We start from the raw sequence: 27,307 nt of genomic DNA, 5'->3' as shown, positions 1-27,307 counted from the left end.
CTAGTAAAAAATGTTTTTATATGATCTATTAAAGTTGGAATAGACTTCTTTTAGAGGGTCTATATTACGAGACCGAAATCACATTTCAGTGAACACCACAACACTGACACGTATAGCGTGAACTATGGTATCGGCGAACGTCCAAAACCACGAAACACGAAATGTCGAAGTGTCATGTTTGGCCCGTCTGCAGTATAGCTCCATAAGGTAAGTGTGCGATAGTTACGGACCTTAGGGTTAGGGTGTGGGTTAAGGTAAGTGCATAGATAGGTAATATATGTAAGGTTTAGTGTACGGTTAGAAGTAGGGTTTTGTTAACTGTATGTGTGTGGATTATTTGTTTTGTTTGGGTATATGTCTGTAGGGTAAGTGTGCGATAGATACGGACCTTAGGGTTAGGGTGCGGGTTAAGGTAAGTGCATAGATAGTAATGTATGTAAGGTTTAGTGTAGGGTTTGGTTAGTGTATGTATGTGTTTTATTTATTATGTTTGGGTATGTAGTATGTAGCGCGTGGTGGTGTTGGCTGACTATGACGATTCGAGATTTGAAATTCGCGGTTTAGGGGGTTCGGGGTATTTGCAGTTCGGGCTATGTGTGTTGGTGTTGTGGTGTTCGATGATACAGGTTTTCAATGTCGTAATATAGACCCATGTATCCATATTGTATATTGTTTGTGTGTGCCAAGTATGCATCCACACTATATAGTGCTTGTATGTGCTAGGTCTGTATCCATACTATATACTGCTTGTATGTGCCAGGTATGCGTCCACACTATATATTGCTTGTATGTGTCAGGTGTCTACACATACTATATACTGCTTGTATGTGCCAGGTGTACATCCATACTATATACTGATTGTATGCGCCAGGTATGTATCCATATTATATACTGTTTGAATGTGGCAAGTATGCATCCGTACTATACACTGCTTGTATGTGCCAGGTATGCATCTGCACTAGATTCTGCTTGTATGTGTTAGGTATGCATCCACATTATATACTGCTTGTATGTGCCAGTTATGTATCCATACTATATACTGCTTGTATGTGCCAGGCATGCATCCACACTATATACTGCTTTTATGTGCCAGGTATATATCCATAGTATACACTGCTTGTATGTGCCGGGAATGCATCTATACTATATACTGTTTGTGTGCATGCTCACTTGAATTTCTGCATACTAGTAGACAGAAGAAGCAGTCTTGCAGGGATACTATCTCTAGTCTCACATCCTATGCTCCAGTTCATCTCTGCTGCTTGCTAGCAAAGTGGGTTTCAATACAGTGGAGGGAAGGGCAGCAAACATAGACAGCAGATGTGTGGTGCTAAAGTATGCCAAAATGCTGCGTTAAACATATTTTACATTTGATAAAGTGGTTTTCTTTTTCTTCTTCTTGTTACTCACAATGGTCATTTCCCTGTTTATGTATTTTTATTTAGTAGTTGAGTAATGACTGCAAACGTCCTATGTACAGGGATTAATTTGCATCTCTCTGCCACCTCAATGAGAGGACTGTGACTCCAGCCGTATCTCATTTAGAACCTTTTCTTATAATAACTTTGATTACAAAAATGAAAAGATGGCATCAGACACAGTAAATACCCACACTATTACTTCATTCAATACTAAGTTGGGGTATCAGACATAGTAAATACCTGCACTGCTACTCCATTCAATGCTAAGTTTGGGTATCAGACATAGTAAATACCCACAATGCTACTCCATTCAATACTAAGTTAGGGTGTCAGACATAGTAAATACCCGCACTGCTACTCCATTCAATACTAAGTTGGGGTATCAGACATAGTAAATACCTGGACTGCTACTCCATTCAATACTAAGTTGGGGTATCAGACATAGTAAATACCCACACTGCTACTCCATTTGATACTAAGTTTGGATAACAGACATAGTAAATACCCACACTGCTACTCCATTTGATACTAAGTTCGGATAACAGACATAGTAAATACCCACACTGCTACTCCATTTGATACTAAGTTTGGATAACAGACGTAGTAAATACCCACACTGCTACTCCATTCAATACTAAGTTCAGGTATTTAAGATAAGACTAAATGTTATTATTTGAAACCAATGTACCTGACTTCACCAAAAGTCCTCCTTCTGGTAAGTGGAACTATTGTTAAATTCTGAAACAGCTTTACCAGTTGCCTGGATGTTTAGCAGCTTGATGACAATTTGCTTTGGCTAGTCTGATTCTTTTTAACAGGATTTAGGGTATGGTATACCGGCCTGACTACTAATCCTTCAGCTACAATCCTAGAGCTTAATGGAGACTGTCCTGGAAAAAAGGCATTACATCCTTGACCCCTGTGCTCTCTTTAAGACCAGTCAGTGACAGACCACACCTCCTTTGGTGACTACTGAGATACTGTCAGACAGCATGGCGCTGTCTCCTCTATTGCTTCAATTGCTTATTTCCAAGCAGGCCTATCTTCGTAATGACAACACTATCTTCAGTCACCACCATGAGTGTCACTGTTTCGAGTTAACCTTCCATTCTGACATATGTTCCTCAATCTCTAAGCATGCCATCATTCCCTGGGTCCAGAAGAAATACCAGCAATTTCAGAAACCACCAAAAATCACTCCTACACATTCACACACACACAAAGAAGCAAGTTTTAGTCAGAAAATGGAAATGAGAGTCTGTATAAACAAAATGTTAACCTAACAGCACTAACACCAGTTTTGACAAAACACTGGTCACAGCATAGCTATTAACTCTTCCTAGCCTGTTACTAACTTCTGTAATGTAGTCATACCTCTTTAGATGTGAGAAGATATAGTAAAGTAAACAGTCAGCTAACTGAGTGATCATTGCAACTAGTTGAAAGGTTGAGATGATACAGTTTTGATATTTATAAATCTAAGAAATGCAACAAATATTTTAATTTCATCTGTATATTTCACATAAGTACAGCTGCACTCATACTTTGTCATACAAGGCCCAAATAAATAAAGAGCCATTAGAATTCACAGAAAAAAATAATTTCTATTCATCCACTATTGGGAAATTGGAAAAAAAACTACATAAAAACAGTGTTCTTCCAGTTTCAGTAGAAGGCAGCATGAAGATGTTCCTAAGGACTTTGCTTTAAAATCCAGTCTGATATTACCTTCACTACCTAACTGGCATCTACTGCCCCTGGGGATGGGATTAACACTGGGACAGAATAGTGACAGCTGACAGAAGGTGGTGACATCTACTGCTAAAAGTGTTATGAATCAAGATGGCAAGCCCTTGGCATAGCTTGTATCCAAACAATGAAGTTATATAACAAATTTAATTAACACACATTTCGATTTTGGATGAGATGTTAAAACAAGGTCCCATCTGTCTGAGATAGTAGCTCAGGTGGATATAAAAGATCCCATGGCACTTATTGGAAAGAATAAGGGATGTTCCCTGGTGCCATAACCAAATTTCCCCTAGTCAGTATGAATAGCACTTCTGGTGTCCCCCAAAACTGGTAATTGATCTAGTGGGACTAACTTGCTCAACACAGTGTAAAAAAATAAAAAAATAAATGTATCATCTATTGGAGTTATATGTTTACATTATTCAGTTGGCATACATAAACAGAATGTAACTGCATTTATTACTTGCCAGATTGACCTTATTCAGGAAATACTTTAAATTACTAACAGTATACTGCATAAGCAGTAACAATTTGCTTTAATGTGTTCTGGTGACATGAGAAAATGGTCCCTTGTTTTCCACACAATATCTGGTAAACTAAAATTAAAAAGAGAGAAATAATGAAAGAAAGAAATGATGCTATGAGAGAGGTTTGTGAAATTATATATGGACATGATGTGAAATATGCACTATTAGTCTTAACTCTGGAAAAATATAATTTCTGCATCTCTCAGTATCTCAGAGTTGTAAATCAGCTTTGCACTGTGCTTCAGAAGAAATATTTCAAAGTGGATTGTTTACTGAGTATATTAACAGTGAAATACCAACATATACTGAAATTATAGCCCACAAAACTTTAAAAACAGACCTAGCAATTAAATGTGACAACATCTGGTTTCCCTTGTGAGGGGCAGGCTCACTCATTTATAGTCACAGAAAAAGATTAGACAGCACATTCAGTTTATTACTAGTGTAGTTGTTGGATATGATCCGTTTCATCATATGATTCTTTAAGGCAGCTCACCATTTAACTCAGCATGCTGTGGCTCAGGGTAGACTCACTTGCACAACATTTGAATACTGTATGTGTTATACTGTACTTAAAGCTAGAAACCACAAGGAGTTATTAGTGGCAATAAATTTGATAACTGCAATACCACATTAAAATATAATTGCTCATTTAAAGAGAAGCTTTGGTTTGACATACTCTGACATATTGGGGTTGTGTTAAGAGAGGAAGTGCTGGCACATTTCGATTTGTTGTAGTTTTTTTATATTTGCATCCATCACTTTAGTGCTCTTTAAGATGGTGAGGCACTGTACAGTCAGCGGTCATTGTTCACTTGGTATTAAACATATTGATGAAAATGGGGTGGTTGTAACTCATTGATGTTACCTCAATTTTAAAGATTCTCTGTTTAAAATAGTGGCACATGAATTCAATTAGCATTCTAACATCTAATTTGAATACAATCTCTTAATTTCTTTTTCTATAACTTTCATCTTACAGATTAAGTATGCATTATTTTTATGCCTGAAATGTCTAACATAGTGCTTCTTTTTATAATAATAGAATGTAAAGTGTAGTGTCAGACTGTGGTCTGGAATTAAGACAAAACTGAGTTATGAGAATATGCTGTAGGGAAAAATGTGCCTGACTTTTTGAACTGGAGCATGTAATGTAGACACACATACCACACATACTCAAAAACACATAGAAATAGCATCAGAGAAACCAATGTATACACACAACTACTCTAATAGATTGTGCCTGTGATGTATTTCTGTAATATCACCCGAAACTTTTCAGGTGCGTCTTTCTTGACGGTAACACAGGAACAGTAAGCCAAAGTCAGGCAGTGAAAACAAGGGTCGGTATAACATTTTAGAATTTTGTTTACATGTCTACTTACTGAACTGCAATAAACTGAAAGTCATAATACTGCATTTACGATGCTGAAATGTTAAAATGTTGAAATTTTAGAATGGTGAAAATCAAAATACTTACTCCCCTATATATGTAGAGAGTTGACTTACCACCCGCATAGAACCCATGTTAACACTTGTTTTACTAGCAGGTGAGTGATATTGTTTGTTGACTGGGTACACAGGGACACCTATGGTAGGGAAAAGGGACAGTTGCCCCAGGCACAAGGTTTTAGGGAGCTTGAATGGCAGATTAGATGGTTTGTGAAAGCTGGTATGGAAATGAATACCAACAGTTCTTTTGAGGTCAGATTTGAAATGCTTCATCATTGGGTAATGAATAGTTTAATCAGTGAAAATAGTGTGATTGATATATGAATGTCTTTTTGTGTTCACCCATTCGGAGGAATATGCTATAGTGCAAATTCCCAAGATAGTGCAGATTGCCCATAACCCATTTTTTTCTGGTTTAACTTTTAGGAACACCATACTTTATATGAAGGTTTACAACTCCATAAGATGTGAAACAAATCAGCTTTTTGGAATTTACAAAATTAGCAGTCTGTTAACAAATCTGGGTAAAATTTATTAAGAATGACTGGGGTTATATAAGCATTGTTAATTATCATTAACTGGGTATAGAGGAGTTTTTCATAGGTAAGAATTCAGAAGTTAGATTAATAGATTGAATTTGTTGATTATGTGTCATTGCATACTTTATATTGGTCTGGTGCTTAGAAAAGATAATGGATTTTTGATATTTTAATGATGTAAATAGTCTATATGCATTTGAGAACATTTTCTTCAAGATGAATGATTTTCATAATTGATTGCATAATGCTATATTAGCTTTATTTATTTTAAATTAATTTAGAAATATTGGAATTCATTCTCTTATTTGTGTCAATATGAGATAGTACAGCATTTGGGAAAATTAAAAGTTTTTCTCATGTCACTATTTAAAAGATTTCTATTTATATAAAAGTCCATGATCGACTTATCCTTGAGAAGAGGATAATTAGAAAGATTTAGGATTATATTATTAAGCTTTAAGTTAGGATTTAAGTGAAGTGGTTGTAATAACATAAATTACATTTTTAAATCAATCATGTCTATTAGATTTTGAAGAGTTTTTATTCTATGTGTTAGGAAATTATGCAATTTGAGGTTTTTGAAATTTTCCTTTTTAATAAAGGGTAAAGCTTTTGGGTTAAAATCAGATTTACATACAAAGTTGTACCATATATTAACACAAGTAGGGCTTCAAAATGTTGAAACCCTACAATGATGAACTCAAAATACCTACTAATAAAAATAAAATACAATAAATTGGCTACAAAAAGCTCAGCTCTGGGCATACACTTTTCACGGCACCAATCCGATCAAAACCTTTGGACGTCTGCATCTTCACTATCTCCCCTTCTTGTAATGGATTGAGCAGTTTGCTGGTCTTATCATAACAGGACTTCAGGGATAAGCAGTTCTTCAACAGATGGGCTTTCACTGATCTGTTGTTCTTGACACATGGAACCAATAGATGACTGCTAATGATGGTTAGCTATATGACTGGTAATGTGGTTCTGGTTTGTCTCGATAGAAGTCTCTGTGCAAGTGAACCAAGATGTTTATGACAAGGAATATTTCTGAGATTCAAGACATTCAAGAAAATATTGCTATTGTCTCCTTTTGACTTCTCTAGTAATTGTTTTGCACTTTGAACTGCATGTTCTGCCAAACCATTTGACTGCAGGTACTCAGGACTACTTGTAACATGAGTATAATCCCACTCTTCAGTAAATCCTTTGAACTGCTGGCTTGTAAACTGTGTACCATTGTCAGAAATAACTTTGGGTGGACTACCATGGACTGCAAAATGACACTTTAACGTAGTAATGACAGTACTGGATGGTAGATTAGGAAGTAGGTCAATCTCAAACCAGTTTGAATAAGAGTCTGCTAACACCAAGTAATGTTGACCATTCCACATGAAAATGTCTGTAGCTACTGTCGATCAAAGTAGTTCAGGAATCTGCTTTAGCTGAAGTGATTCTTTCTGTTGATGTGGCTTAGTACTATTACAAAGAACAAGACGAAAGTACTCTCTCAATGTCTCTTGATATACAAGGCCAAAATACTAGTTCTCTCACTATTCGTTTGGTAGAATCAGTTCCTCGGTGGCCACGATGCAAGATGGTAATATACTCTTGTTGTAAGGACTTTGGAACAACTACTTTTGGACCTTTTATGATGATATCATTATCAAACAAAATCTCATCTCTGTAAGGAAAATAAGGTTGCACTTCTACTGGTAAACAAGATTGCTTTGAAGGCCATCCTCAACTGATACAGTGGTTGAGCTTCTGAAGAACTGGATCTGTGGCTGTATGACTTCTAAGCTCATCAAAATGGATGGAAGAAAAAATTTCTCAGTTCCATGACTTCAAAATCAAGTCTCTCATTTTCATGCTGTACAGTGGTATTTCTGGGTGATCCGGATAAAGTATCAACAAGATAAAGAAGTTTACCTTTGTGTAGACAAGATTGAAATTATACTTCTGCAATTTGAGCACCATGTGTTACAATCTAGCTGGAGCTGTATGCATAGGCTTTCTCAAAATAGTGACTAGAAGTTGGCGATCTGTTTCAATTTGAATAGGTCGACCATAAATATAATCATGGAACTTCAGACATGCAAACACAATTGCCAAGAGTTCTTTCTCTATCTGACCATATTTGCATCTCAGTTTGGGTTAGCGTTCTGGATGCATAGTCTACTGGTCTACACTCTTGAAGAATGACTGCACCAAGACCAAACTTCAAAGCATCAGAAAAAAGAGTGACAGGTTTGTAAACATCATAGTATCTGGGAGTTGGTGGATTGGCACTTCTCTGTTTTAGGACATCAAATGTTCTCTGGTGTTGCTGTAACCATGACCAAGAATCATCTTTGCATGTCAGCTCTCTAAGCTGTGTAGAGTTGCCTCAAGTCTGGAATGAACTTGCCTAGATAGTTAACCATGCCAAGAAAATGTTGTAGGACTTGAACATTGTCTGGAGCTGGCATCTCAAGAATTGCAGTTTGCTTGGAAGGATCTAGTCATAAGCCTAAAATGGTAATAAATGACCAATATAAGTAACTTCTCATAGCCTGAATTTGCACTTCTGAGGGTTCAGCTTAAGATTTACTTCACATGCTCTTTCCAGAACTTTCTTGAGGTTTCTATCATGTTTAGCTTCACCATTACCTCCTATTAGAACATTATCTACTATAATAGCACACGGAAACCCATAAAAAATTTGTTCCATGGCACACTGGAAGACTTCACTGGCAGAATTTATCCCAAATGGCATTCTCAAAAATGTGTACCTGCCAAAAGGAGTACTGAAAGTGGTTGGCAGTGAAGATTTTCTGTCAAGCAAAATTTGCCAAAATGAACTCTTTGCATCCAAGACAGAAAAACAGGGCATTTGGCATAAGAGCAACGACTTCTTCAACTGTATACATTGGATGATGAGGTCTTTTCACTGCTTTGTTCAAATATTGTGGATCAATACATATTCTGATAGCATCTTTGTTTTCTTATGAACCACGACCATGGAAGATACGCATTCGGTTGGTGCACCATTTTATCTAGCTCAGTGTTGACTCTGTTCTGCATAACTACTGGAACTTTCTGGGCTGGTCTGACAACTGGACTGACTTCTGGGTCTAACTTCATGGAGTACACAACTGGTAGTTTGCCTAGTTTTTCTTCAAAAAGATAAGCATAGGTAGAAAAAATGGACTGGTGAAATTAGAACAGTGGTCTTTTAAGCTAACATGATGGCCTTCCTTATTAAATGAAAGTACTCCCATTTTCAAACTGTCTCTGTGGCCTTTCCCAGTCACTATCTCCCAAGCTACAGTGATGTGGACAAGCTAATCAGGTCCCCTGCCATCTAAAAGGGCTGTACCTGCTGTCAATCTCCACACGGAAGGATCCCTATCCCACAGTGAATGCTCTTGTGGGGGATAAACCCAATAGCAGGTAACAATTAATTTTGTCCCCTGCCATCCAAAACAGCTTTTGCCCTATTAGTTTATCATTGTACTTTAACTAACTGGTGACCTGGTTCAACTGTAGCATATCACTGTGTAGCCACCCCCTCCCCTGCTTTTTCTTCCAATAATAACTTCTTGATCTTCCTCCTTTTACCCGGTCCCTTTCCATTCCCAGGTCTTCCAATGGACTTGTGCTGTAGCCATCCTAGACATAACCCGGCAGACCACTACCCTCCATACCCTTGCTAACCCATCTAGGCTTACCCTAGGGCTCAAGCAGTTTTCAGGTTGAATTTCCAAACCTACGGTCCTTGCTACATCTAAGGCCATTATTGTCTCTATGAACGGTGACAGCACATTACTCACCTACCTGAGTCTTGTGACATAAATTTGGAGTACAACGCCTGTATTTGCTTATCAGCCACTGACTTTGTCAAAGTGCTATTTCTCTGCCAATCCCACTGACTGGTTTTCTTTCACTCACAGATTCAATGCCGTTAACTAAATAAACCAAACAATTCATGCACCTAAGAGATAAGATGTGGAAACTATACCAAAAAGAAAAAAAAAATATCCTCTGTCCTAACTGAAGTTATACAACTCCGTAACACTGTAAAAAAGCTAATAATCAGGGACCATAAATCATACTATAGCAAGCTTCAATCTGAGCACTTATCCAATCCTAGAAAATTCTGGAACTCTATCTCCTCCCTCCTCCACCCTGGCAATAAGGATAACCCATTCCCCAAACCTAAATTATACTGATCTAGAAACAGCTTCTCTTTTCAATACCTTCTCCACAGAATCAATAGCTAAACTCACTACCAGTTTCTCTCACCTCTCTTCAGCCCCCCCAACCAGTCCCCCTACATCTCCACCCAATATGACTGCCCCTACCCTTACTTTGAACTTTTTTCCAGTTTCTACAAACAAAATAAAAAAAAATCTTCATTCAACTAAAACCATGCACCCCTGCCCCAGATAACTTACCCACATCTTTCCTCAAACTTTCTGGAGACAGCATTGCCTTCCCATCTCCATCATAATAAACAGAGCCATCCAAGAATCATACATCTCCTCATTCTGGAGACATGCTTTTATCATTCCACTCCATAAAGGGGGCAAAAACACTGACACTTCTAATTTTTGGCCCATAGACATCCTTTCCCCATCATCAAAAATCATGGAGAAATGTATTCAATCCCAAATGATGTCTTATCTGACCTAAAACAACCTACTAACCCCAACACAACATAGTTTCCGTCCCAGGCATAGTACCATCACTGTCCTCCTCTCCTTTCCAAACTCTACTAACCTTTCACGCGACTCTGGCAAAACTGTTTCTACTCTGTTCCTTGCTCTCTTCAAAGCCTTTGATACTGTTTCCCACCCCTTACTCTTATCCCAACTCTCCTGTCTCAACCTCTCCCCACCCACTATTGCCTGGTTCACTAGCTACCTCTCCAAAAGACAACAAGCTGTTAAATGGAAAAAACTCATTCTCTTCCTTTCTACACAACCGTACCAGTGTTCCCCAGGGTTCTGTCCTCGGCCCCCTCTTCTTTAACATTTTCATTAATAACTTCCACCAGTCTATCTCTGATACCACACTAATCCAATATGCTGATGACTCGATTATCATTTGTTCAGCAGACACCCCCTCAGACCTTCTTCTCAAAACTCAGTTAGCCTTCTTTAATGCTGAATCATGGGTGCATAGTAACCACCTAGTCTTAAAGGCCAATAAAACAAAGCTAATGATCTTCCCCCATCAAAAAACACCAGTGTAGACAAAAACTCTTTTACACTAACTGCTCAGAATAACATCCCCATAGAAATAGTGTCACATACCAAACTATTAGGTGTCATAATTGATGAAAATTGACATCCAAATCCAAACTAACATAAAAAACTCACAAAAAACTAGGTCTCCTGTATAGACACAATTTGATCCTTACCCCCCTCCACCAGACAAACGCTTACCTCTACTTATCTCCTACCCTCTCTTATGTATGGTGTTCCCCTATTCATGAATCTTTAGCTTGGCTTACAGGCCAAGCTGGAATGCTATTATAACAAAATCTCCAAATTTGCCACTAACTTCAGAAACTCAGCTAATCACTGTCTCTCTCTCCACTCTTTACAATGGCTTGAATTTCTTAACTACTTCAAATTCCTTAACCTTACTACTGCCCACAAGCTTATATTCAAACCTTCTTGTTGTCCCTCTCTGTACACCTCCTGGTTATTCCCAACTGCCCACTTAGATCATAAGACCATAATCTTCTAAAAATAAATAAACCTCTTTGACCCCCTGGCCACCCACTATTATCCTGCTCCTTAGCTAAACTCTGGAATTCACTTCCCGTTTCCCTTCAAAATATTCAGAGCCTCTCAAACTTCAAATCACTTCTTCAATCACACCTAATTTCAAAGTGGGAATGTTCCTGTTCCCCTACTACATAACTCCTTAATAACATCTCCCAAGCACTACAAGCTTTAACCAGCTACTACAGTGCTCTTTTACTTTCTGCATCTACTTCCTCTCTTACCCTCTGCCACTTGTAACTCCTCCTAAAACCCACTCCTTTACCTCACCTTTTTCTCTCCCTCTTCAGAATTCTAAAAAAAAAATAAAAAAACAAGATTTTTTTCTCTGTACATAACTCTGTACACAAACCTATAGTGTGTATACTTCGTAAATATTACTTAGACTGTCTGAATTACATATTTTTCTTTCTTAACTAATGCTCTTCATCATTTGCATTCCACCATTGTTCTACAACTTTATAACTTTTGTATAATTGTTTATATCTGCATTTACAACTTTGCATAATTGTCAATGTATGTGGAGCTTTTCTCCTCGGGCCTCCACTGAAAACAGGCTGTTCCAGGCCCAGTGGACTACCATGGTCATTAAACTGAAATAAATAAATAAATAATGATGACTGTACATGCCTTTTGACCACATAAAATTGCAAGTCATAGCTGTTCCCAGCAGAGTAACATGAAAGTACTACTGAACCTTCAGTTTGAATCTCTTCATCACCATAAGCAACACTTTGCCAAATCAAGCTTCTCACCAGCACATACTGTAGCAAATGTTTCTGCTGACATAATATTGCACTTTGAACCTGTGTTAGCTTTAAGCTCTATGGGTCTTCCATTTATCTGAACAGTACAAAATACTCCATTTTTTCCCCATAAATCGACTGCATTGACTGTGCCATAAGCACAGACACTCCATCAACATAAAAAGTAGTGTCACAGCTTTCTAATTGATTAACTTGTCTCTTTGAATGTTCTCTTTTAATAAAAGAATGAGCTTCTTTTGATTTACAAAATCTTTGGAAATGATTCCACTTTTTACATCTGTGGCATTGCTGACCAAATAAGCACTTTTCTCTTTTAGATACATGATTACCACCACAATTACAACAGTTGAGTATGATGCTAGGTGAGGGCGCATGTTTTGAGTTTGCTGACTCACCCTTGTGCTTCACTGAGACTGTACATACTCTGGAATTTGCTAAAAAGGTACGGGGTTTATCAGTGAATATTGCAGGGCTCAGAGTTGCTGCCATGTGCTTGAGCCTGTTTCTTTTAACCACATGCTGCATACTATCAACATGAGTACTAGAAGATACTGAAAGCATGCATTTCTCATTTATAAGAATATTTATGTGCTTTTCTGTATGCTCATATATCTGACAAATCTCAATGGCATTATTCAAAGTTAAATCACTGTCACGAACCAAAATATTTCTCACAGCATCATCTTTAATACCGAACACAAGTCTGTCCTTTATCAACTCATCCCTTAAATCACTAAATCTGCACATTTTAGCCTTGTTATATATGCTGCAAAAGTTTCACCAGGCCTTTGATCTCCTGTGTAAAAATAAGTGCCTTTCCATTGTAATATTCATTTGGGAGTTACACATTTCTCTAAATTTAGGTATTAAGCACTCAGGGTCTTCCCTTGACTCAGACGATACCACTATATGACGGTTTCCCCCCTCTCCTGCAAACACAGCAATGACGGTTTTCCCCCTCTCCTGCAAACACAGCAGGTGCATACACAAATAAATGCTCTCTTTCTATGGTTTCTGAACCAGCTAAATTAAGCAGAATGTATGGTCATCTTTATCAGAAAATGCGGCTTGTATGAAAATTTCGTACTCTAGCTCAAACACTCTCCAGTTCTCTGCAATATTATCAAATACAACTGGACCTGGTTTTCGAAATCTTTCAACCATGCCAACAAAGTATGCCCAAATACAGTGAAAATATGGCCCTTGTAATTATATACAAACATGCACACACAGCCAGTACTTGTAATAACATTCAAATACACAATAAGATCTTCAAAACACTGTGTTTTGTGAAATATGCTTTGAAATGGCTGTATTTTGCAAAAGAACTGCACTGTAATACTGCACAACTTACGAGCACTATGTATACCTCTGATATCTTGAATAGCTTTAATTAATGTGAAAAAGTAGCCCATAGTGAAAAAATGTGGTCATTTCCTTATGCTATACATTTTATGCAATTTGGACATTGTTTCTAACATTTTCATAACTATTTCGAATATTTTTATCAATATGTCGCAGTTTCAGACATTTCATTTAATTAGAACTTAGTTTTTAGCATTCTGAGTGCTTTGTTTTATATTCTTAGAGTAAGAAATAATTTAAGTAAGTTTTGATACCTGAAATTCATTTCTGACCTGTTCTGCAAGTTGTACATGCAGTAGGGATAATCCACTACTCTATATTCCTCCTCCATTAACTGAATGCCTCTGGTCCTGAATCTAGATCCCATTCTTACACCATGTTACTTGTCTTAGCTTACAACTGAAGACGAACAGGCAGGGTAGTTTGTTTATATGCTTTATTACAGAAACCCATTATGATGGATAGCAGCAGTACAAAATATAAACAAACTGATTAACTGACAGACTACACAGACATGCATGCTTACATCTCAACAGCTTACTACAAAATGGCAGTCAGGCTTGCTTGTGCTCAGTATTTATATACTTGTGTAAGCCCATGGAAAGCTTTTTAAAGGTATACATCCATACTGATCTGCACTTATATAGCCTCCTATTGGAAAACCCCATCGAAAGAACACATGGAGTGTCCTGAAGAAATGGCTCCACAATAGGGGACATCTATTCTTTTGCACAAGCTTTTGACAAAGCCTCTACCAAACTGAGAGCAGTATCCAAAATTTAGATATGTCCCCTTGATATATGTCTGCATTTTGGAGCAACTTTCTTGAATTTTGGAAGATTAGCTCATATGACAATCTTGCTCATGATTATATATTGCTATACATATTTGCATTAACTGGATGACTTTTGCTATTGATTTATGTTAGTGATGTTTCTAGACAGATCTATAAACTTGTTGTTGTTGTTGTTGTGTCTTTCAGCTTTTCCCTGTTAGGGGTCACCACAGCGGAACTCCGGTCCGCTAATGATTGGCAGTAGATTTTTACGTGCCGAGTTGCCAGCCCTGACGCACAACCTTCAATAAAGGTACGCCCATTCATGCATGTCTCCACACAGAAGACACTCTAGCTGAGAATCGAACAGGACAACATCTTACTGTGAGGTGACAACGCTACCGCAGCACCACCACCGCTCTAAAAACTTGTAATGATTTTTAATTGCACTATGCCTTCAATGACAATATCAATGCAATGCTTGTTCTGCTTTTTTGATATTCATCATTTCCTTTGTTATTTTGTATTTGCTGATATACTGTTGTTGTTATTTGTTTTGGCATAATCTTCATTGCTCAGTAAAGCATTTCTGCATTTCAAAAAACATATAAATGTTAAGGGATTTTGGAAGAAATTCTTTAAAATTCTAAGTTTAATTATTATGATTCAGTATTTGTTTTCCTCATTCAAGTACCAAATTATTTCATAGGAAAATGCTGTTCTTTCTATTTTTACCTTTAAAACAATTAATTTTCATGATAAAATCAAGTTTCAACCAGGGCAAGCAGCTTTTACTGACAGCAAATATTTAAAAAAGTTTTCTTTTTTTCATTTATGAAGGTAAGGGTTTTGAAATGTATTAAAACAATGCAAAAAGGTTACAAATATGCATGACTCTTGAACACGCATTTTTGTATATGTTGTTTATAGCTCATGTAAGTGGACATTTTATTTATTTTATGTGTGTCTTTGCTTTCTTGTCTTTTCAATGCTAGGACCTGTTTATAAAGGTAAAACTTTTTTCAATAGAAAGTTATGTGAAAAAAATTACTTTTGGATATAGGCTATTCATTTGCAGTGGATAGCCCTTTAACTAAAGACAATATAACTACAGTGAACCTCTAACAACTAAAACTTTGAACTTTTCTTATGCTTCATATGGCTAAAATGTAATTACAGCCTTCAAGTATATGCAAGACATATAGTACATTTGAAGCTCTCAGTGCAGGAGAATCAGCAATTTTTTAGATTCATATGTATGTTCAAACAATCATTCATCTAAATGCACTCTGCAGGAAAGAAGAAACAGAGCCTGCCTGTATTTTATTACTTTCTGCATCTGTACTGTCATGATTATATAAAACCTCCGTATACTGTACAAGTAAATTGAAATTGGAATTTATGATTTAGAAGCTGTAGTTTCGGTACAGGTCAAATATGGCCAGCAAACTCAGAAGCATGCAGTAAACAAACACACCAGCTAAGAAATAATTCCAAGGAAATTGCTTGTTTAACATTTAGTATTGCTGCAGTAAACAAGTGCCATACTATCATAAAATAATACAACTATCACGGAGTGCAATTAAACATTAAAAAAACTGTGGAGTACTTAATTAGTAGCTATAATTAAAAGTATGAAAAAATAACAGTTTGCAGGAGCTTGGTGCAGTGGAGTAGAGAAGTAGTGAGAAATGTCAGATATGAACAAGTTCTGTTCTGCCCCCTAGCCCCTTTTCAAATTACAGTGCACTTAAGTGTTTAATTAAGTAGCCAGAAATAAGAAAAGAATATTCTGTTATGAATATAGTGGCCCCTCCCTTTTATAATTTCTGCTTCACCAGATATAACCAGTTTTATGTTCTAAGGTGTATACTGTGCTGTTTTGTTAATCACATGACAAATAAAAAATCTTTTATCATACTGAACTAATATGTACAGTGTTTAGATGGACTGAAAAAAAACAACTGCATTTGTAACTTATGAAAATGGGGCTCACCATGCTCTTGAGCTGCATGCAGTGTTATCTAGCCCTTGGAGGTTAATGCATCATGACTTAGATTGTGCATACTTGTCTACATCCATGTACTACAGAATAGCATTATACGATGTGCAATGTACAATACTAGACACTTTCAAAAACAGCCGCACATGTATTTCTATGAATGTTGAATCAATGGATTATTACTGGTTTTGTTCACACATTTATTTATTCTCTGATTACCAGCTTTATTCAGTTCAAGGCTGTGTTAGAGCTAGAGTCTGTCTCAGCAATTAAGTGGTATAAAGAAAATAAAAATGTCATTCTGGACAGGATGCCAGTATATTCAATCAAAAATCAGCTAAACTGAGAAAAAAAATAATGTTGTCTTGGAAAATAGATCATAAGTGTTTCAGAGGGCTGCAGTATTCCACACGTGGATCAAGAGCCAGCACTAAGTAGGTGTGTAGTGAACAACAAATCATACAGGATGGTAGATTTGACACAGCAAACCACCGATGGTGACAGCAGCTGCATGCAATCAACCGTAGCATACTGAGGTGAAATCCTGGATTTAGAATCAGTCTACTGCTTGCAAGGAGTAATTGGAGCTGCAGGGAGTGAAAATCGCGAGACAGTGGACACGGACAACACTTGAGTCATCCATTACAAGATTAGAAGTCAAGTATTGCATGTCTAGTTTTCCACTTCTTCCATGTCTGCAGGTCTAGTTGTTCTTTTCTATGTATGGGCTGCTTCTGCTTACAGGACTTCCTGTCCGCACACTGTCACTGGTATTTCTATTAACAGGTTGCTACATCAAAGTCTGTAATCCACGGACCATGCTTTTGACTAGATGCCTGTCAGTCTGTAGCACTGGATCCTCTCTACATTATACAGCAATCTCCAGTATACAGGCTTAACACAACAAAAACATATTGTCTTCTGGTGAAATGAATTTTAGACTATTAAACATGCACCTCATAAGTCATCTTTTTAATAAAACTGAATGAAAATGAACCCACCCTTCATTTAAATGGACATTCATTATAATGAAAGGTGGTATTTGTTAACAGAAGGAGATACTCAGAGACGAAGTAGAAATACTGGAAAAGTTAACAACAGTGTTGTGACGTTATTTGGTGGGAGGAAGAGAGTTCACAAAAATGAGTAAAAAGCATCAGGAAAGTGTCGCAGCGTAGGAACTGCAGCAGCAAGGATAATGATTATCAGATTAGAGTAGAAGCATATCAGACACATGACTTACACATGTCAGCCCACCAAGTATAAAAGAAGTAAATAAAAATCCAAGCTGTTCAAAATATACCCGTAACAGCACAGCTAGAAGATCTCTGCAAATTAAGTGTAAAACCCTTACAGGGTGTCTCTGTTCTATAAAATACCAGCATTCCTTCATATAGCTGTATTATTCTATCTCTTTGTTTCATCAATAGTGTTGCTGCCCTTTCTTTTATAGGCAAAACTGTAACAATCTTTAGCTTATGGCAGCTGATCTTCAGCCCTTCAATTATACAAATTTATTTATTTTATTTATTTATTTTACATTTGTTTACCAGGATAGTCTGACTGGATACATGTCCATCTTTAGCAGAGGCCCGGGGAGAAAAGCTCCAAAAAGACATTCAACAAACTGTTACATTTTTACAGTTTAAAACACAAAATAAAACACAAATAAAAGGATTTTTACACAGATGTAAACAAACACAAAAACAGATGCACAAACAAATTATTACCTTTTTACTCAGATGGAAAATTCTAGACAGTGTTTTTAAGAATGAGAGGGTATTGAATGCCAAGTAGGCTAACCTGGTATTCAGTGGCTTTGACAGAGGACAAGAGTCCATCCCTAGTCCAGTCTGAGCTGCAGAATCTTGTGAACCTACAGAATCTTTTTTGCCACTTCTCCCCAAAATTGCCCCATCTGTGCTATGTATTATTGAAATCCATGACTGTTAAAAAGAAGTTTATGGGTAGAAGCTGAATAAAGATTCTTCTTTGAATCACATAATGATAAATCCAAAACATTGCATATGAGAAAAATAATGTCCGAAAACAGTGAGTGACAAAAATGAACTTCGTGATTTTTTTTTTTGAAGGAGGCAAGACACTCTGCAGCTCCTTGTGTGGGGGCAAGCACCCAACCACCCAAAACTGAATATACCAACTCCAGGGTTGCACCAACTACAAGAAAGTAGAAATCTCTCACAAAAAGGGAATCATTGCCATCCCAAATTTAAAAATCACATCTGCAACGATCTCATATGGAAAATAGTGATTGAGGTTATGTTCCTTTGTATCTTTTTCTTGGGAAATTGACTCCAAAGGAATTTCACCTTGACCACCTGTAGAGCAGCCCTGAATAGCATATATTTTTGGATATATCCTCATGATTTGTGTAGTGTTACTGCAACTTCATCACCTGTTTCGCTATAAGTAGAACTGCTTATGATTTGCTCTTCCTCAAAATATCATGGTCATTGGGGTATTTATGTTCTGATCTACTTTCAAAGTCACTTCTTTGAGCAATGCAGTATACCCTTACAATGTAATAACTGTTTGTATGTTATTTATTTTTTCAGTTGTTGCTGAGAAAAAAATGAACAGGTTTTTAATAGACACATTTGCATTTTATTTGGCTGCAGTCTCCTAGAGTTTAATAAATCTTGAAAATTAATAGTGGCACATTTACATATTTGTTCATATTTTTGTAAAAGTTAGGCCTTGGCAAAAATCCAGCACCACTTCATCTTCAAGCATACTTTGAACAGAGACACCAAAAATTAAACTATCTGAAATCCAGTACACCAAACCACTCTGAAAATAAAAATGGCTTAGTGATCCACAACTAAATAATCAGGCACACAGATTCTTCTCTCACTAGGCTGGTCAAAGACAGGGTAACATTGAATTTTATATGCCAGTATCTCTGATGTCTCAAGGGCCCTTAAAACTCTTTCACTTATAAAAATATGGCTACCACATGGTTCTGGTTCATGCAAGGGTGAACAAGTGAGACATGTCAGAACTTTCTAAGCTTGTCAAAAATGCAGGCAAGACTTTAGCCTCGAGTGAAATCCTTCCGTCTACAAATATGATGCCAAGGTATAAAGACAAAATAATTGGCTTTAACAATTGACTAAATAGCTGTTGTCATTCCAGGGGGACCCAGTATACGTCAGCATGAGATAAAATGATCAACAGTCCTACTTGCTTTGATGACCTGCACTTCTCATTTCAGGGTTTCAGCATACTGCATGCCTTTTTAAGGCAGAGTCTACCTAATGGACATCCTAAAGTAACTAGTACATCAAATCCAAAACAGGATCATATTAAGGTGGCTAAACTCAATGCCAGAAGTCTCAACAGCAAACAGCCCAACTTTTAGACTCACCTGAACTTGTAACTTATCTAAATCTGGCTAATTACTGAAACTTGGTTTATTTGTTCAGAAAGCCTCCTGCATACAATTGTGGTTTCATCTCCATATTTCTTAAGACAAAAGCATAGCTGGTTCAGTTAGTGCCCTGAGTCAGTGCTATGAGACAGCAACCCACTCCCTCAACTCTTCAAGTGAAGGGCAAAAAAAAAAGGACTTCACTGTTTCACTGTTATAAGCCATATGTGATTGGCATAATTACAGTTAGATTTATGCACCCCTCTACCACCTCAGCAAAAAAAAAAAAAAACAGATGTTCCTTCTACTGGCACACCAACCAGGATGCATGACTTCCCCCACCCTTCAGCTCATTTCTGTGCCCTGCCCCCAGCCTTCCCTTAACATATTTTATTTAAAAAAACATATTTCTTCTTTTAAACTGTAGCAAGTGGTTGCTACAGTTTAGACCACACACAGAGTGCTACAGTGCTCAGGTTTGACCAGAAAATGTAATATCAGCTTTTACATTTAAGAGCATTCAGGATCTTCTGATCACACCCCCCAACACTTTGCACCTGGGATTGTTACCCCTGTTGCCCTGCCCTAACTATTCTACTGTCTTATAACTGTATCACCTCTAGACAGATTCCTAGAGACCCACAAATGGAACTCACTGAACTCCAAATCACACCCAGCAGGGCCAACTATCAGTTTATATTTTGTTACAGGACCCTGTATTGATTCATAGGTAAATACTAGGTAATCAGTGTGTAGACTATTACATGCCTACCTAATAAGGAGAAGTGACCAAAGATGATAATAAAAGCCTGTACATTGTGTTTGTGAAGTAAACACCTGAAACATGTTAACCCTCAACCCCTGAAAATCATTTAAGATTCCTAAACTTCCTCCCTCCAAACCATAACCCAAGAATCCTTTCTAGCTGTCGAAACATGGTTCACTAGCACCCAACTTATTATACATCCCAGCAAAACCAAGCTCCTTCTTTTTTATGCAAAGAGAACTCCCTCATCCTATCTGTCATTCAATATCACATCCAAAAATAAAACATCCATCACACGAGTTACCCACACTAAACTTCTAGGTGTAGAAATCGACAGTTTGAAATTTCATAGTTTCATAGTTTAGTACTAGGCTATCTTCCCTGGGGCATTTGCAAGCCTAGCCATAGTGATGTGGCTTTCGCCACCCCATGAAATGGTACAAAAATGCACAGAATAGATTTAGAATACTGTGCCTCTGACTAGTAGTGACACAGTGAAGGTCCCCTTATATAATAGAATTAGTTTACTGTGCCCCTGTCTAGTAGTGACACAGATGTGACCCCCGGGGTAAACTTACGATCTCCCATCCACTCATTAAGACTTCTCTTGAAGAGAGCTAGTGAGGGGTTCTGCCTAACATGAACTGTGATTCTGTTCCAGAGCATGGGAAGCCTCTGGGTTATGAATCTATCCCTTCAGCATGTCCTATTCATACTTGTGCCGAGGTTTAAGTCTTTAGCTCTCGTGGTTCTGATGGATTTGGATTTTTTGAGGTGGAGCATGTCCATCATTTTGAGGTGGAGCATGTCCATCATTTGATATACACATCTCCCAAACTAGTAAGAAAATACACAAGAAACTAGGCACTCTTTACAGAAACAAACAATTCCTGACCAGAAACACAAAAGCTACCATTGCTAACACTCACCTCTTGTCCCCACTCCTTTATGCTTCACCAATTCTAACCAACCTCAGAAAAACTGATCTAGCTAAACTTGAATCCTGGTATAATAAAATTGCCAGGTTTGCCTTTGACTCCCCATATAGGTCACATCATTGTACATCTCTTAAACTACAAAACTGGCTAGAACTACCACAACTATTACTGTATAATCAACTAACCTTTGCTCATAAAATGCTGCAACAACTTGAAAAAAACCCTGCTCTCCAAAATCTTCTACAACCACACTCTAACAATCGTACTCTATGCTCTAGCAATAAACTACTTCTTAAAATGTCCAAAGTAAACAACTCAGCCAGAGAATCACTCTTCTCAAATTTCATTCCCAAAGTATGGAATAAACTACCATTCCCAATAACCTCCAACTGCTCTATAGATCACTTCAAAAAAACTTCTGAAGTCACATCTAACTGAATCCTGGCTCTGCTCCTGCACATGTCTTGGTTAGTCTCTGGTTCTGTTAGAATCTCAGGAATCTTCCCTCATACATATCCTATTTCTATCTTTCTGTTACAAGTGGAATATATGCCCACTTTGGTACTGTATGCACACTAACATTATGTAATATGCGTAAGGTGTAAAGTTCCTATACATTTTACCAACCATATAAGTGTGTCAGTCTTCAGTAGCCTGACAACTTTGTATTGTCTAATTTTTGTATTTCTGTATTTTTGCTGTACTTTGCATATTTTTGGCAATTTTTTCTGTACTTTATGTACTGCTATACTGCATTTCGGAACTTTTCTCCCCGGGCCTCCGTTGAGAAGGGACTTATGTCCAGTCGGACGTTCCCGGTAAACAAATGTAAAATAAAATTAAATAAAATAAATAAGCCTACTTGATGAACTCCCTATAAAAAGAATATTATCTTGTGAGACTTTAACTACCCCCTTATTAAACCAGAGTGTCTGTATCTTCACTGTAGGATATGCCCAAAAGTTCTTAGATTTAATAAGATTAATTACAAACCCACTAGAGGACATACTATTGTTTACCTAGTCCTTATCACTATAGGTTCTATGTGTCACACTACCACACTATCTCTTTTTCAAGTTAAGTCAGATCATAAACCAAGTACATACACCTCCCAAATCGCTAAACCTACTGAAAGCAATATCTCATAATTCATGAATTTTAAACTTACTAATCTTACCAAATTCTATGATGAAGTTTCAAAATTCATTTATAGCAGCATCACCCTGGATGTTGCCATGACAGGTGGCTTCACAAAAGAATTCTATTCCCACTTAGATAAATTTATAGAAATGGCAGACTCAGCCAGTCCTAAATATAATGGAAAATTTAAACACAAACCACCCTGATGGTCTACCAAGATAAATAAAATAAGTCCTTAAAGTATACAGCAGGGAAAAATCCTTATAACAAGGATGACATCAGGAAATTGGCTAAAAACTTGGAAGAATGCCATTAGGTCTACTAAACCAGCACTAATTTTAGCACCTGTAGCTATGAGCAATTATAATAAATAACACCCAGCAGTGCTCTGAACTTAATACACCACCTACTCTGATACAGTAGACATTACCAATATTCTAGTGAACACACAAATTTTAAGAGAATCTCTCAGCCCCCACCCCCATCTTCACTAAAGAACACGTAATGAAGGTGATCTACAAGACCTAAAATACTTCTCCCAAGGGGTCAGGAAATATACCCTGCTGTTTCATAAACACACTCATTAAATTATTTAACTTGAGTTTAGCCACTGGCTTTTTCCTGAGATCTAGTGCACAACAGTAGTAAAATCACTCGGCAAGGGTGGCCCTTCCACTTACCCCTGGAAATTCATCAGCCCGACAAGTCTAATTTGCAAAGCTGTGGAACATATTGTAACAGACTCAATAACCTATCATATACCAAATCTCATCAGGCTAGACCCAGAGCAGTTTGGATTTGTCAAGGGTAGATCATGTCTAATGAACTATTGACAGCAATCATGCTGTACACAGTGCACTATGACATCACCATGGCATTTGACACCATCCTGCGTGCTAGCATAGTAAGATTAACGCATTACATATAAATCCCTGTGTAGTAAGATGGATAGCAAAGTGGCTAAATGAAAGAACCTACATGATATGAGTAGCAGATGATTCATCTAGTATGATGATGACCAGTGATGTTCCACAAAGCTCTTGGACCTCTTTTGTTTGGCATGAAACAAGACCTCTGGCTAACCAAATTTCCAGACAAATGTAAACTTGATGGATGACTGTCTAAAGTCCACATCACTGACAGAGATGCTTATTAAATCCCCCTCTGATGCCAAAACCCTTCAGCCAGAACTTACACTTGTAAACAACTGGTGAGCTTAAAATGGGTTCAAATTACTTGCTAAGAAGTGCAGTACTGTCACATTTGGTAAACAATGCCTCCCTCCCAGCATAAAACATAGACAACATCCAACTCCACAATGATAATGTTGTTAAAGACCTTGTTACTTGGATTGATAATTCTTTCTCCTTTGACCATCATGTAATGACAGTAATACAACTAATTGCCAAGGGAACATTATCCAGATCTAAAGAGGTCATTGTCCCCTTATATTCAACATTGATAAGGCTCCTCACTAGATGTATCAAACAACTAGAAATACATGAGAGTTTCCTAACTAAGAAGATAACTGGCTTAAAACCTTAAGATACAAAAAAAAAACACTGGAAGCACTGTCCCTTTATTCAGTATTTTGTAGATTTATGAGGAGAGATCTATATCTTATATTCCATGCTATTAGGAACCAAGTCATCATAGTCCCTTGTTTCTCCATAATCCCACAAATAACAGAAGAAGGGTCCTAAATTTTCATCAGCAAATAAAAAAAACATGGTGCAGAGATAGGTTTATTACACAATACATAGCTTCTCCTATCCAGGCTGTTAATTAAGCTTTACAGAGCTGCAGAATCTTGTGAACCATTTTTATGGTTAGTCGCTAAAACCACTTATTTTCAAGAAGCATTATGTACCTTGTGGACACCTTTATAGGAGTACTCCATTTAAAGAGGTTGAAGGTTATGACCAAAAATTATTTTTGTTTCAGTTTCTATTAATAATTATCCTTTAAGTTCACAGAAACAATAGGAAAATTGTTTCATGCTTTCAGTACCCTGTTTGAGAAAAAAATGCATCCAACATCTGTGTTCAAGTTGTGTCCTCCACATGGTTCATAGGTTCATAGGAGGTTACTAGGCTAACGGCCTTAGGGCCTTTACAAGGCTAGCTGTGTAATAACCTGAGTACCCCTATTGACTATAGTTACATGGTCATTGTTAGCAGAGCAATTCTGTGATCAGCACCAACTGCCCTTGTCCATGAGGGACATAGATGCCTTCCCCAGGATGATTTTATGGTCACTCATCCAGTTGTCTAGGTTGCACTTGAATAGGGCCATTGAGGAGCTTTGTTTCACATGGAGTGGGAGCTTATTCAGGAGGACTGGCAATCACTGGTAAATACTTGTTCTGTTAATGTCCCTGGCTAGGTTGAGATCCCTGGATCGAGTCATCATTGTCCCTTTTGATTTGCGGATGTGCAGCATTTCCATTAGGACAGGGTCTGAGACTGGTCTGTAGGTCAGGCACAGGTTGCCTCTCAGCAGACTATATCATACAGAGTACAGTGACAGGGCTTTCACTCTTTCCATGTATGTCATATTTTGGAGGCCTGGATTCTCTTGGTTAGAAACCTCTGTGGTCTCTCCAGTTGCTGCAGGTGTCTGGTGAGGTACATACAGAAGGGTGCACTGTACTCAATTAGTGGCCTGATAAGGATTGAGCACACTGGAGCTATACCCTCCCTGGTCTTGGATGTGATGCCCTTATTAATGAGATGCTCAGTGTAGAATGCTTTTCTTACCACTACAGACAAATGGTGATCGAAGTTTAGATTGCTATCAACCTGTGTTCTCAAGTTTCACTCCACTGAGTTTGAACTTAGAGCGGTGCTATCTATATTATAATTAGCAGGGGCTACGTCTTTGCCAAAAGAGATAATGAGGCTTTTTTGTGTTAAGTTTTAGTCTGTGAGTTTGGCACCAGTCATTTGTCTGTGTCAGCCCTTTTTGTAATATGTTAACATCGTTGAGGGGCACTATGATTGCACCCAGTTTACAGTCATTTGAACACTTGGTAAGCCACAGATCATATACCTTCACCTAGACTTCAGAGAAATAGATTCCAAGCAGTAGATGATCTAGCACAGATCCCTGGCACTTCACTGGTAACTGGTCTACTGGGTAAGGTGGACTCCCCAACTTTGACAGTGTACGTTCTGTCAGTGAGCCAGTCTGATGCCCATCTAGTAATGTATGGGTTAATCCCCAGCTGGGAGAGTTTCTCTATGATACCTGAATGGGAGATTGTGTCAAAGGCCTTGGATAAATCAAGATAGGCGGTATGTGCTGTTTCGCCCTCATCCAGGGCTTTGAAGACATTCTCAAAGAAGTCCACTAGGTTTAATAAGCAAGATCTACCCTTGATGAAACCAAACTGGATCACATCAAGGGTTTGAAGGTCACCTATGTCCTTGTGGATAAGGTCCATGATGATTCTTGCCATATTCTTGCAGATAAGGCTGGTTAGGCTTATGGGTCGATACTTTCCAGGGTCAGTTGATAGACTCCCTTTGTGCAAGGAGATTACTGTTGCTGTTCTCCACTCTGCCGGGACAAAGCCAGTTCTCAGGCTATGGTTAAAGTGAGTACTGAGTGGTTCTGCTAGGTCTTGTTTTAGATTGTTTAGTAAGCAGCCTGGAATATTATCTAATCCCATAGACGCTGTGTTTTTGGCCTTGGAGAGTGCTTATATGACCTGTTCTTTGGAGACACTCATTAGAGGACTGGTGTCAGGAACGCTTTGGGGTATGTCTGGTGGGGAAAGGAGGTTGAGTTTATTACCAAACCTGTTGGCTAGAGGTTATTGCCAAACCTGATAGCTAGCAGGTTGGCAATTTCCTCAAGTTCAATGTGAGTGGTACCATCCACTATAAGTTCGGCACACAGCTGAGCATACACTTTTAGGTTTTGGATGTAGCTAAAGAATGTCTTATGACTGTCATTACCTAGGGATGCTAATTTTGACTCATAGTTAGCCTTAAAGGACTTAACAAGATATCTGATTTGCTTGTTCAAGCTTTGGAGGGTATTCTTCCTCTGTTGAGTAAGGTTAATCCTGTTCTTAGTCATCAGTTTCTTTTTTTTGTTGTATAGCTTACTTATACTTACAGTTTCAGGAAGACATGGTTGTGTTCCTTTTGAGTTCAGCTGAGTCAATGCATTTGTTTAAGTGGCTGTATAGGACATTTGTGCATTCCTCTGCATAGGAGTCATTTTTGGTTATGTTGGCAGGGGTTTGAAACATTTTATACCATCTCTTAGTAGGTAATAGTTTGCTTTGGAGAAAATTTTCAGTTTTTTTTTTACTTCTGTGGGTTGTCAGGATTGATCTTTACTACAAAAAGGTCAGATTTATGGTCTGACCCTACCAGAAAGAGCAAAACAAATGAGGTAGTGCAGTGACCCCCCCCCCCCCATGTTGGTGAGCACTATGTCCAGGAAATCTGAGCCCCTTGTGGGGGTGTGGACCAACTGTTCCAGGGCATTTGAATTAACAAAGGCCAGGAACCTCATAGTGATCATGTTTGTGCTCATTTTAATCACCCAGTCGGTGGAAGGATAGTTGAAATCTCCCATGAGCAAGGTGTTTGGCTGTATACTGAGTGACTCTAGCAAATCCAGGTATGTGGTGTGCTTTTTCTGATTCACGGTAGGGGACCTGTGGCTATCGATGATGTG

Source organism: Protopterus annectens, chromosome 4.part1, assembly GCF_019279795.1.
Source record: "Protopterus annectens isolate FY-2018-M chromosome 4.part1, PAN1.0, whole genome shotgun sequence".
Taxonomy (NCBI): domain Eukaryota; kingdom Metazoa; phylum Chordata; order Ceratodontiformes; family Protopteridae; genus Protopterus; species Protopterus annectens.
This window is presented reverse-complemented; position numbering follows the sequence as displayed.